Source organism: Alosa sapidissima, chromosome 14, assembly GCF_018492685.1.
Source record: "Alosa sapidissima isolate fAloSap1 chromosome 14, fAloSap1.pri, whole genome shotgun sequence".
NCBI lineage: Eukaryota > Metazoa > Chordata > Actinopteri > Clupeiformes > Clupeidae > Alosa > Alosa sapidissima.
Window position 1 is genome coordinate 19,927,162 of NC_055970.1, and position 10,000 is coordinate 19,937,161.

The 10,000-nt window shown below is 39.6% G+C and overlaps 1 protein-coding gene across 1 annotated transcript in view; it reads left to right on the forward strand.

Annotated features, from left to right (window-relative positions):
* The window catches only part of hcn4 (hyperpolarization activated cyclic nucleotide-gated potassium channel 4), a 106,970-nt gene that overhangs the window by 46,060 nt on the left and 50,910 nt on the right, over positions 1 to 10,000 (forward strand). The gene's annotated exons all lie outside the window — the stretch shown is intronic.

The following is a 10,000-nucleotide window of genomic DNA, read 5'->3' on the forward strand; positions in this document are numbered from 1 at the left end:
CTTTTGCGGCTTGGCCCCAGTGGAAATGAGTCTAAAAGCAATTTGGATGTGTCAACCTCGAGAGAGAGCTGATATTGATTCAGCAAGGACTACCACAGGGATCTAAAGGAAAGGGGCAATTTATCCACAAACAAGAATCTTTCTCTCTCTCTCTCTCTCTCTCTCTCTCTCTCTCTCTCTCTCTCTCTCTGTCTCTCTCTCCCTCTCTCTCACACATACAAATCACATTATTCTAAACTTTTGGCCTAGTTTTTTTTTTGGTGCTTTTTCCTGAGCTGTTTCGATTCACTGCTGCTATTGCAGTCTTTACTGTTCAGCAATTCAATATTTTTTTTTTTCTCTTTCTCTACATTTAAAATGTTTGCTGTGAGACACAAAGCGTATTAGCCTTTTCCTCCCCTTGGGTGTTTCCACTGACGAGAGTGAATCTTGATGACGTGTGAGGGGCACAGTCACTCTGACGTTAAAAAACACACCCAGATGATTCAGAGCATGGCCATGCGCACTCTATGTGAGGGATCCAGTCCCAGGATTTTCTCATGTTTGAGGAGATCGAGTTAGAGAAACTTGCTACTTGTGGGATCTAGAGTGAAAGATCTCCTGGTCGTGTGATCTAGTTAAAAGATCTTCAGATTGTGGGATCTAGTTTGAAAGACCCGTTTGATGGATCTAGAGTGAAAGATCTCCAATTTGTGGGATCTAGTTCTAGAAGGATCACCTGATTGTGGGAGTTAGAAAGATGTTGTATTTGTGGGGTCTCAAACTCAAATGAGCTGGGGGCCACTTCCACCAATGTCATCTGATTGGAGGGCCACGTCAGTGTTAAAGAATAATACAAAAAAAGAATGGCTATTTCCTAAAATGCAATGTTTTTTTTTTTCAAATACTGTATTTTCAAACACAAAACTACAAACAGAAAGTGCAAGTATTTTTATCTATTTTTAGACACCTGTGCTAGCAACCTTAGCTTATAAATAAAATAATGATAAAATAAATATTAATACAAATTATAAAAACAAACAAAAAAGCATAAAAACAGGTAGGCCTATGTGTGTGTTTCACACCAAAAATATTTTCCTCTCATAACTTTTTTAAACCTGGCAAACTAGGCATCAGGGTTAAGAAAGCAACACCATTGGATTTTTATATCAAAATGTCAAAAGGCCATGGTTTGAAAGTGGTCAGAGATAAAGTCCTACTGTAAATGTAAAAATCTTTGAGTGTAAACAAAAGTTTATGAAGGGGGTAAATTTACCCATCTAATTTGCCACTGGATGGCAAGCACCTCAAATGATGCACCTTTCAGTAAATACTGGATGAACATATTTGAGCAGGTTTACTTTCTTTTTTTGTCATATTACCCACATAACAAATTAACAGGAAAACACCTACGTTGTACCAACAATAGTAAACTATTACTAGCCTATAACCACAAGGCCTACAATAAAGTATCCTGGTCAAATCAGTTCCTATCGCGGGTGACTTTGTAGTTCTTCAGAGCCCTATTTCTACTACCCCTGCTGTCTGTACCACGTCCATTACGGACACTATCATCACGATTACCACTGCAACCTCCAAGCTATGTTGGGCAGAGGGTCGAAATAAGCATGGTATGCTTAGTGGACACCGTCGTATACATGCAAAGACGCACCTCCATTCACAGACGCACCGTGACTATCACTGTCAATAGACGATCGATCATAATCTCCAAAAGGATATTCTCCTTCAGAATCAGAATAGGTGAATACTCAAGCCTACCCAAGACTTCATCACACGTGAACGTTTTGTGTAGGCTTATTTCTGCTTCAATTTGTGCAAAACTATGGCCTGCATCGCTTCCGCGTCATTACAAATGCACGTCTTCGTGTTTATCGCGTGTAATACAAGTATTTCCTGAAAACTTTGTGCAGCGATTTTGGGTTTGAATCAAGCTTTGGATGTCTAGCAAATAGTGGAGGAGAGTACAAATGAGATTTGTCACCGTACTTGGATCTATCGTCTTTTTTTTTTTTTTTTTTTAACATTATGTTTATTGGTTTTAACAACACAAAACAAACAACATACAACAAAAGAACAAGACTCGGCTCAGACTCAAATATGCAGACTTTTCTCATTAATGACGACATAGAATGACAAGATAAATTAACATGAGATTGGAAATGAAATACAATAAATAAAGGTTTTATCCAGTTTTACATGAATCCTCATATTAGTATGGTTTCAATATTTAACCCCATAAAGGACATGAAAGGTTCCCATGTTCTGCGAAAAATGTTATCTTTATCATGCAATTTACATGTCAGATAATCCAGTGATATATATTCTATTACAACTTTATGCCACTGTGTTCTAGAGGGGGGTTTGTCAGTTATCCAATTTAATAAGATGCATTTCCTAGCACAGAAAGCTAACATTTTATATAATTTCTCTTTTTATTTATCATTAATAAAACAGTTTGTTATCCCAAGTAACATGCAAAGAGGATCACATTGTAGTGACATGGATAAAATCCTGTTTATATCTTGCCCCACCATATTCCAAAAATGTTTAATTTTCCAACATGACCACAGGCAATGGGTGAGACTCCCTATCTGTATTTTACACTTAGGACAGTGGGGGGAGAGGTCAGCACTGAACTTATGACGCTGGGAGGGGATATATGAGCTCTGTGCAAAATTTTTAATTGAACTGCTTTAACCCTGTTGCAGATACTCAAGGTCCTTGCATTATTCCATGCCTCATCCCACTCCTCATCTGTAATCTCCACGCCGAGTTCTCCTTCCCATTTACCTTATAAGTGTAAAGTGCCGGTAGTGACATATTCCTTAAGCAGTCTATAAAAGAAACCTATGGAGTGGCCTGTTTGAAGTGAAAAGAGCTGTCACTCTATGCATTAACTGCTTTGGTCAGTAAGAATTGTTGGATCTTTTTTAATGAAATCTCTTAGTTGAAGGTATCGGAAAAAATCCTGTTTAGGAATATCATACTTTTCACTTAACTGACTAAAGGACATCAATGTGTCTCCAACAAATACATCACCTAGCCTGGAGATCCCTTTAGTATTCCAGATCTGAAAACCAGGATCTGTTATTCCTGGCAAAAAATCTAAGTTATCCCATATTGGTGTAAAAACAGAAGTGGATTTATGTCTACCCTCCAATCTTCTAATTACCTTCCAGGCCTTGACAGTATAGACTGTAATTGGATTATGACATGCATTAACTAAAGGTTTTCTTAAAAATAACAGGTTTGCAAGAGGTAGTTTGGACATAGAACTTTCTATATCCAACCATATGGACAAAGGATCTTTGCGTATCCAGTCAGTGATAAAGTGGAGGTGTGCACTAAACTGATATTTCCTAATATCGGGGAGGTCAAGACCACCCTCTGACGATGGAAGGCACATGGTTGCTAAACTGAGGCGGGGCTTCTTCTTTGCCCATGTGAAGGAGCTAAACCAACTGTTCAAGCTTTTAAGGGTTTTATGAGACAAAAGAACTGGAATCATCTGAACAGGGTAAAGCAATCTAGGCAAAACATTAATTTTCAGGAGAGCCACACGTCCCAGCCAAGAGATGTATTCCATCTCTCCAGATCCAATCTAATGCGTTCAAACAAAGGGGTGAAATTAGCTTTATACATTTTATCAAAATCTGGGGTTATATATATCCCTAAATAAACAAAGCCAGATGGGGACCACCTGAAGGGGAATGGAAATGGAGTTTTAGGTTGATACTTCAGACTACCCAGGGGCATTGCTTCTGATTTGTCAAAGTTTATTTTATATCCTGAGAAGGCACTGAATTTACTAATAGTGTCAATGAGATTAGGGATAGACACCTCAGGCTTAGGCATAAAGACCAGGACATCATCTGCATAAAGGGTTATCTTATGCTGTCTATTGATTATTGGTAGACCACAGATGTCCTCATTTTTCCTGATTGCCTCTGCCAAGGGTGCTATAACAAGAGCGAACAAAAGAGGGGAAAGGGGGCAGCCCTGTCTGGTGCCTCTCTGTAAAAATTAGGAGATCGCAATCCATTAGTTAGAACAGAGGAGAGAGGATTATTGTAAAGTAATCGAACCCAACTGATACATTTTTCACCTAAGCCAAACTTGTCTAACACATAAAAAAGAAAGGGCCATTCGACATGGTCGAACGCCTTCCACACCATCCATTGACTGTTGATGGAACTTTTGAATAGTGTTCAGTAATCTACGCATGTTATTGCACGAATTTACTACCTTTAATAAAGCCAGTTTGGTCTTCATGAATGAGCACAGGGAGTAAGCCTTCTAATCGTGTAGCCAATATTTTAGAAAGAATCTTTAAATCTACATTTAATAAAGATATTGGCCTGTAGGAGGCGCACTGCTCTGGTTGTTTTCCTTTTTTCAGAAGCAACGAAATGTTGGCCTCCCTCAGAGACGCTGGCAGGATGCCCCTTTCTAAGGAATCCTGTAAGATGTTCAGCAGAGGTTCAACTAATAGATTCTGGAATTCTTTATAAAGAATTCACTACTCAGCCCATCAGGCCCAGGTGCTTTCCCAGAATGCAATGCACTAATAGCGTCCAGTACCTCCTCTCTGGTTATGGGCGCATTAAGTCTGAACTTTTGATCTTCTGCCAGTTTTGGAAGACTGAGAGAGGAGAAAAAGGTATCCATTAAATCTGAGGTATCCTGCTTTAAGTCCAAATGGTAAAGATTTTCATAAAAGCTCCTAAATGTGTCATTTATGGCTACATAGTCAAACATCTGCTCACCTGTATCATCTATAATTGAAGGGATCATTTTAGAATCTGATTTTTTCTTTGTTAGATAAGCCAGATATCGCCCAGCCTTATCACCCTGCTCGTATAATCTTTGTTTAGCAAATCTAATTTGGGCCTCTGCGTGTTCTGTTAAAAGGGAATCTAAGGCTGAGCGTAATGCAGAAATTTCTTTAAGTCACTTTGATGAAGGTTTCATAATGTAGTCCCTTTCAGTCATCTTAAGCCTAGATTCCAAATTTTTTCTTTGATCAACCTGCCTGCGCCTCTTACTGGACACATACGATATGATGAGACCTCTAGCAAAGGCTTTAGAGGTTTCCCAAAGAAGTGATGGGTCTTCAGTAGAAGCTGTATTGATAGATAAAAAGGATTGGAATTCTTCCGTGAAATAAGATATAAATTTGTGGTCTGTCAGAATTAAAGGGTTAAACCTCCAATATCTCGTTTGTGGGACTGGATTTCCAACTTGATACTGGATAAAAACAGCAGCATGGTCAGATATAACTGCGCTGCCTATAGAGCTACAAGTAATTGATTGAAATAAAGGTTTAGGAACAAAGAAATAGTCTATCCGTGTATGACATTTATGAACTTTTGAAAAGAAGGTATATTCTCTATCCGCTGGGTGTTGGGCCCTCCATATATCTATGTAATCTAGATCCTCACAAAGGGCATTAATGAATTTAGAATGGTGAGAGGTGGACATTCGCCCTGCAGGATATTTGTCAATACAAGGGTTTAAATGACAGTTAAAATCTCCTCCTACAAAACTATTCCTGACATTGAGATCGGCTAATTCAGAGAATGCTGTAGCTAGAAATTCACTAGGATGGCCAGGTGGGTAGTAAACATTCATAATGGCAATCACTTATCCATACAATTCACCTTTGATAATGACATACCGTCCTAATTTATCTTTAATGCAGTGTGTGACTTTAAATGGTAAGTTTTTCTGGAACAAAATAGCAACTCCCCTGCTCCTTGATGTAAAAAATCGGATCATACCCCCCTTGCTGCAACTTTAAATGTTCTATTTCGTTTAAATGGGTCTCTTGCAACATATGAACCTCCCGTTTAAGGTAAGTCAGTACTTTTCGACGCTTAACAGGTGTATGGATACCATTAACATTCCAAGTACACAATTTAAGTAAAGGCATAGTCATTTTAAATCACAAAATACAACAAATAAAACAAAAATATAATCTGAGCCCACTGCCTGTACATTAAGATATCATTTGAGTAGAATGTAAGCCGAGTACTAAACATCAAACAACTAACGAACAACAAACAAACATATTCCAAACAGCATACTGGCATTAGGCCTAAAACTAAACACTGTCCTTCTCTAATCAAGAGATGTCGAGCAAAGGGGTTCCTTAAAGACAGAAGACAGATCTGAGCTGTAAAGTTCAATATACTCATGTCATCGCGTGTGGATCTCACATGAAAGCAGTCATCGAGAATAAAAAACAAAAAGGGAAGGGAAAAAATAATAGTATAGAAAATAAAGAGGCAGGAAATTCTTGAGGCTTAGGAGCCACCATCACCACTGGTCAGATCGAGGGAGTCGATGTACTACTTCTCCACCATATCCGGATCTTGTAATAGTTTCGTTGAGCCACGGAAGGTGACTCTTAATGAAACTCCGATGGCTTTCAGACGTTTCTTCACCCCGTCAAATCTTTTACGTTTGCGGAGAACGGCAGCTGAGAAGTCTTGGAAGATCATCACGGTGGAATTATCGTGTTTCAAAACTTGATTTTTAGTCCCGATGTTCCACGAGGCACTCATCACCCTTTGCTTATCCTGATAATTATGGAATCTCACCAAGATCGATCGTGGTTTCTGGGCGGTGGGGGAGGGCAAGGGTGCTAGGGAGCGATGTGCTCTTTCCAGCTTAATCCTGCCTGTTTTAGTTTCGATGTTCAAGATTGTAGGTAGCCAGGATTCAAAAAAACATGTTGGGTTATCACCCTCCACACCCTCTGGTAGTCCAACAATGCGTGTATTTTTCCTCCGACCTCTATTCTCCAAATCATCGACATGTTCGCTTAAATCCGCCACCTGTTGTTCTAGCTTCTTAACAGTGCCTTCATCTTGCTATTGGGCCCACAGAATCCTCCAAAGCAGACACTCAGCCCTCCACCTCTGTAATGCGTTCACCATGACTGTCCAGCTCCTCACGATGTGCTTGCAGTAAATGTAACAGCGGACTTAACTTCTCGTCAATAATCTTTGAGATGTTAGCAGTAATTTCTGTGATCATCTCCCGTTGTACGGGTGCTAGCAAGTTATCTTCGCTAGCCTCACTGTCCTGCTGTGTTGCTTCTTCTGGAGTGTTCTGGTTTGCCTTCTTTTTGCGTGACATGATATCCGCCTGCCTCAAAAAGTAGGCATTTATACTCATTATATGTTAGCCTACTACAGAGCTGTAAGAGTCCACAGAACTATTTCCTTACAGGCAAAAATGATAAATTTAACGAAATAGCGCACCAGCTCAGCGTGACAACCTTTCCTCAAGCCGCCATCTTGAAAAACCCTCTCTATCGTCTATTTTAATCAGTATCGTTTGTCGCAATTAAAAATACCCTCAATGGCCGGATTACATTATTATTTTGACATAGGTCGCGGTCTGGAATTGGGCCGGACACGTGCCGGATTTGGCCCGCGGGCCGGGAGTTTGAGACCCCTGATCTAGAGGGATCCAGTCATTGTATTGTTGAAAGGAGGGATCCTGTGTTTGCATGTGAACGACACTAAGTGAGAGTCTCTCTGATGACCTTCAGATGACTTCCTGGTGACTAGAGGAGATCAAGCCCTCCTTAGCCGTAGCTACGCACCTGAGAGATCTGGAGAGAGGAGGAGGAGGAGGGCACCATGGGAAAGAGAGATTCTCTTTGATTCCTGGAGAGCTCCAGTGTGGAAGCATCACATGAGTGTGAACTTCTATGCCAGACAATGTGTGTGTGAAGGGAGAGAGAGAGACAGACAGACAGAGAGAGAGAGAGAGAGAGAGAGAGAAAGTCTTCAATCTCGTTCTAAGTTCTGGCTGTTTCCCTGACATCTGGAAGGAAGGAATTATCACCCCAATTCATAAAAGTGGAGACAAATTGGACCCAAACAATTACAGAGGTATCTGTGTGAGCAGTAATCTGGGGAAGGCATTTAGTTGCATTTTGAATGACAGAATTCAAACCTTCCTTATCGAACACAATACCCTGAGTAAAAATCAAATTGGCTTTCTCCCAGATCACCGCACAACAGATCACATTTACACCCTACACACTCTTCAATAAACTATCAATAAACATGTAAAAGACACACAAAAAATTAAAAATATTTACCTGCATTATTGACTTCAAAAAGCATTTGCCTCTATTTGGCACACAGGATTATATTACAAACTTTTAGAAAGTGGTATAAAGCATATGACATGATCAAGTCAATGTATTCAAACAATAAATGCAGAGGGAAAATTGGCAAAAAACAAACAGAGCTCTTCCCACAGAGACGTGGTGTAAGGCAGGGCTGCAGTCTGAGTCCAACTCTGTTCAACATCTACATCAATGAACTAGTGGTAACTGACAGTAAATCTTTCAAAGACAAAAATCATGATTTTCCAGAAGAAACACAGATGTCAGGAACACAGACACATGATCACCCTAGGTAGCACCGTCTTAGAGCACACAATGCAGTATACTTACTGTACCTCTGTCTGGTCATTACTGCATCAGGACGTTTCAGCATGGCAGTGAATGCACTAAAAGAAAAAGCCCTATATGCTATAAAATCCAAATTTTACAATATAAATATACCAGTCAGTATCTGGTGCAAACTATTTGACAGTATAATACAGCCTATTGCGCTATATGGAAGTGAGGTTTGGGGTCCACTCAGTATGCAGAGCTACACTACAGGGGACAAGCATCCTACAGAAGCCCTACATGCCGAATTCTGCCAAACTGTATTAAAAGTTCAAACTAAAACACCCAACGACGCATGTAGAGCAGAATTAGGCCCTTACCCATTGGCTATATCTATTCAAAAATTAACCTGAAATCTAGTCCCAAAAACTCTCCAGTTTATGGCATTAAAAACCCAGGAACTGAACCCAGAAAAGAGTCCCCTGTGCCAGCTGGTACTGAAGTTCACTAATTCAGTAACAACAACTAATGCACTATATGCTCAGACCAGTTCTGCATCCAAACTACACATTTGTGTCAATAAAAAGCAAAAGAAGATTATTTGGAACATTGGAGAAACCAAACTACAAGCCAAAGTAGGATGAAATTCTATCTAACCCTAAAAAGAGATTATCAATTAGCAGAGTATCTCATCTCTGTCAGAGATACAAAGCAGAGGCAAATCCTGACCAAGTATAGGCTCAGTGACCACACCCTTGCAGTGGAAACTGGTAGGCATAGAAAGACCTGAATGCCAAAAGAAGAAAGAACATGTGGTCAGACAGGGAAGGTTGAGAAAGAGGAGCACTTTCTTCTATACTGTGAAAAGTATGAAGAATTAAGACAACCCTTTTTCCATAAATGTAAAACCACCTACCCAAATTTTGAAGAGCTAAACAAAAATGAAAAAATGGCCATCCTCTCAGGAGAGGGTCCTTCAGCTGCCTTGGCAGCAAAATATATATCATTATGCCATAACCTGAGGGACACTAGTGTAAACATAATTTTTTTTAATTTTATTTTTTATTTGTTTAGTCTACATGTATGATCTATGTGTATGTGTGTGTGTGTGTGTGTGTGTGTGTGTGTGTGGGGTGGGGTGTATTGTATTGTATTGTTTTTTGTCTTTCTATCTATCTATCTCATTTTTTTTATTTTTTATTTTTCCTTCTGCCTTAGGTCATTCTTTTGTTTATTGCACTTTATTGTGAAGCACTTTGGTGCGGCTCAGACTTCTGCAAATGTGCTATAGAAATAAAATTTGACTTGACTTGACTTGACTCCCAACCATGCTTTCTTATGATGCTCCCAACCATGCTTTCTTATGATGCTCCCAACCATGCTTTCTTATGATGCTCCCAACCATGCTTTCTTATGATGCTCCCAACCATGCTTTCTTATGATGCTCCCAACCATGCTTTCTTATTGTCTCTCCTACTTTGCTCTTTCTCTCCTGTCTGTTGCCCTCTTTCTTACCCATCAATTAAATTTCAATTCAGTTCAATTCAATTCAATGAGCTTTATTGGTATGACTAAGATTTA